The following is a 3973-nucleotide window of genomic DNA, read 5'->3' as shown; positions in this document are numbered from 1 at the left end:
TCAGTTCCCTCTTTCCTACCCATTCTCCCTCTACCCTCCCTGTTTCGCCACTTCAACGTTCCTTCTATAACAGATTAGCATCTAGGTCCGGGGTTCTACTGTAATCGTAATGTATGTGCAACGTTCTGAAGGAAATGATGGTAATTAATGTGACTAAATCGTACACTTAAAATCAGTTAAAATGGTAAGTGCTAACCACAATTTAAAAAGAAAAAGAAAATGATGGGCAGCAGTCGATTACAAAGTGTAATAGTAGTGTTTGCAATAACAGCAAAATAGACTAATCAAGAATAATCTTTATAGTAAATGTGACAGACGTAGGTGGCAAATGCTAAAATGCTCCTGAAAAACATGAGGGGTGCCTTGAATAAGTGGGAAGACATACTCCGTTTGGAAAACTGTAACAGAGATGTCAGGGCTCCAAAAATTAATCTATAAATTTAACACAAACGAATAAGAATACCAGCAGACTACGTAACCTGATTCTAAAATTCTTATGAAAGAAGTAACACCAAGAATAAACAGCTAGGAACATTCTGATAGAGGAGGCTAATAAGAGATGAACAGCTCCACCAGATATGAAGTTATAAAAAGCTGTAGTGATTAATAACATAAAATCCAGGGGGAAATAGTACATGCATAGGCAATATGATCAATAAAGTAGAATAGAAAGTCCAGAAATAGACACAGAGCACTGACACATTTAGCATATGCCAGAGCTAGCATTGTCTGTCAGTAGGGAAAGGATAGATTGCACAATAAAAGGCATTGAGACGATTGGGCAGCCACCTGGAAGAAGAGAATGTGCTGTCTCTGCTTCAGTTCTTCCACAAAGATAGATCTATACGACTCAGCTGTGTTTAAATAAATATAAAAGGGTAAAACCATAAACTTATAATGTCATAGTGGGGAAGGTATTTTTCAGAATGACACAAAATTTCCAGAGGCCATAAAAAAGAAAGATTGAAATTCTGTCACCATAAAAATCTATAATTTCTGCAGAGGAAAAAAAAATCCCACCATAAACAAAGACAAATGGCAAACTTGGGGAAATATTTGCAGCTCACCCCATAGACAAAGGGACTAATTTGCCTAATATATACAAAATCTCTACAAATCAATATGAAAAAGAAAAAAAAATCCAATAAGAAAATGTGATGGATAACAGAAAAAATATATAAATGGATTTTAAGCACATTAAAAAAAAAACTCAGCCTCACTCATGAGAAAATTAAAACTCTATTTAGGTATAATTTTTCACCTATAGATGGACTAAAAATACAAGTATCTGACCATATGCCCTTGACATAGTTGTGGGGAAATAAGTGTTGCCGGGACATCTGTATATTGTTAATGCTTGTCAAAATCGCAAATGTGTACAGTTTTTGATTCAATCTACTTGCACACATGAAAAATACACGATGTACAAAGTTATCAAGTATAGCAAAATATACTAGGAAAAGTTTGGAACCTACCAGAATATCTTATTACTTACTAGAAAATCCCAGCAACCAAACTCCATGTCAGAGATTTCATTTGACTTGGATCCACAATCAACAGAGATTTCATTTGACTTGGATCCACAATCATGGAAGCAGCAGCCGAGAAATCAAAGGACACGTGGCACTGGGCACATCTGCTGCGCAGACCTCTTTAAAACGTAAAAGGACAAAGATGCCACTTTGAGGACTCGGGTGCATGTGACCGGCATGCCCGGACAGCTGGACAACAAGTAAGGAAGGATCGATGCATTTGAACTGCGGCATGATCAATGAATACAGGACGTACCATGAACTCCCAGAAGGACAAACAAGTCTGTCTTGGAAATACAGCCAGAGTGCACCTTGAAAGCAAAGAGGTGAGAGTTTGTCTCATGTACTGTAGACATCTTATCAGGAGGGAGCAGTGTCCCACAAGGACATCTTGCATGGTGAAGCGGAGGATGATCCCCAACAGACGGAGTGACACGGTGGCTGCAACAATGGATTCGGTATAATTGTGAGGAGAGTGAAGGGCCAGGCAGTGAGTGTTTAGAGGGTCGTGATGTGTCAGAGCTGACTGGATGGCACTTGACAGCAAGCTTGTACGTTTGAGCTCTGGACTGTTGTTTACCACTCTCTCACACACACTGGAGTGTGTACCATTGTCATCCCTACACTCTTAGGTGCTTAGCACAGTGCACTCAGACAATGATGGCTATGTGAGTGGATGGGATTCCTTGAAGTGTAAGAACTGAGTTCTTCTAACCTCTCCAGAGCTGTGTACATAGTAGATAATGTATATTTGCAATGAGGTTCTTGAAAATCGTATGCGCTTCTGTACCCCCACTGCCTAGTGCCGAGCATAACACAATGGTAGGAGCTCAATACATGCTTAAGCCCTCAGTAATTGAATGCTGACTCATTTAATTTGCTTTTAGAAGTCTCCAGAGAGGTCCATCGCTCTGGCAAACAGTGTTTCTGGCATGCTCCTGCATGTGTCATGCAAACATGGCTGTGTGGAGGAGCTGTTAAGGGTGGCTAACAGATTGCAGTATGGCTATGCGATGTCCATCAAGGTGGCCTGTCTAGCCATCATCCCTTTTGTGATGTGCTGTAAATTCTAGGCTCTATGCCTGTGATGGAGGAGCCCTGGTGGCGTAGTGCTTATGCCTTGGCCTGCTGTGTTAGGCCCAGTGGACTAGAGAAACAGATTCATTGACACACACCCCCTATGTGTATAAGAGATAGCTTTATATCAAAGAGCAATTGTATATTGAGAAAACATCCCAGCCCAGTCCAGATCAAGTCCATAAATCTGATATTAGCCCATAGGTCTGATACCAGTCCATAAATTCCTCTTTAGACTCATGCAACACATGCAGTAAGTGTGAGTTCTCTCTGTGAGTTATAGGTGGCCATTGTAGTGGAATGTCAAACCTAGCAGAAAAGTAGCGTGCTGAGGGAGGGACGGTTGGTGTCAGACAATGTAAAGAAAGATGGAGGTTGGCGATGTGTCTGCCCGCTGCCTTGTGGCCATCGACGTTGGGGGGGTGTGGACTCGGGTCCTCCTTTTCCCTTGTGTAGCCAGAGGCCAGGTGTGTCCTCTGGGCCGTTTTCTCCGGCTGTCATGGTGGTGGAGTATTTAATGCAACGAGGCATGGCTCCCACAGAGAAACTGCCAGGAAGAAGGCACACAGGCCCGGACAGCTCCCCTAAGGAAATACGGGGCTGGTGTCTCTCGAGAAAGGTTTTACTTGCTTCCTCCCACGTGCACAGCCCACTGTGCTGGGCTACCGCTGGGAGCCCAACTGGGCATCTGCCTGCTGGGGCCCGGCCAGTCCCCATTGGCCCAGGGCAAAGGCACGACCAAGCAGTGCAGGAGAAGTTGGAGGCGAGCAAGGAGGGGTTCGCAGGGAGGACTGGGGCAGCATCATGGGGGAGGCAGCATCTGAGGTCATCTGCTAAGCTTCCCTGGGCATGATGGGAATTATTACAATAGTTTTAACTGGTCTGCCTGCTTCCCCTCCTGGCCTTATCCTGGGGCTAGAGGGTTGAATGCTCTTCTCAAAATTCTGCTGTGGTTCCTCATTTCATTCAGGGTAAAACTCCAAGCCCTTCCAGGGGCCCCAGTCACCTCTCCAGCATCCTCCTCTGCCCTCCCACCCACTGTCCCCACCCGTCATGCTGGTCACTTTCCTGTGGCTTCAGTTGTTCCCTTTGCAGGGTGCACTCCTCCCCCCAGAGATCTCTGAGGTCACCACCTCGCTTGACTCAATTGTCACCTTCTGTGGAAACACCCCAAGTGCCCCTGGACAGATGACGGACTAAACAAAATGTGGTACATGCATGCAACGAACGATGATGCATCCATGAAGAGAAATAAGGCCCAGGCAATGACACAGATGGAAACATTCTGAACATTGTGCTAAGTGAAGCTGTCAATCACAAACGGCCTAATCCTGTAGGATGCGTTTCTATGAAATAATGTAGAA

Source organism: Echinops telfairi, unplaced genomic scaffold, assembly GCF_000313985.2.
Source record: "Echinops telfairi isolate 266 unplaced genomic scaffold, ASM31398v2 ScPeMD7_12;HRSCAF=54, whole genome shotgun sequence".
Taxonomy (NCBI): Eukaryota; Metazoa; Chordata; class Mammalia; order Afrosoricida; family Tenrecidae; genus Echinops; species Echinops telfairi.
The sequence above is the reverse complement of the archived record's forward strand: the minus strand, read 5'-3'. Positions refer to the sequence as shown.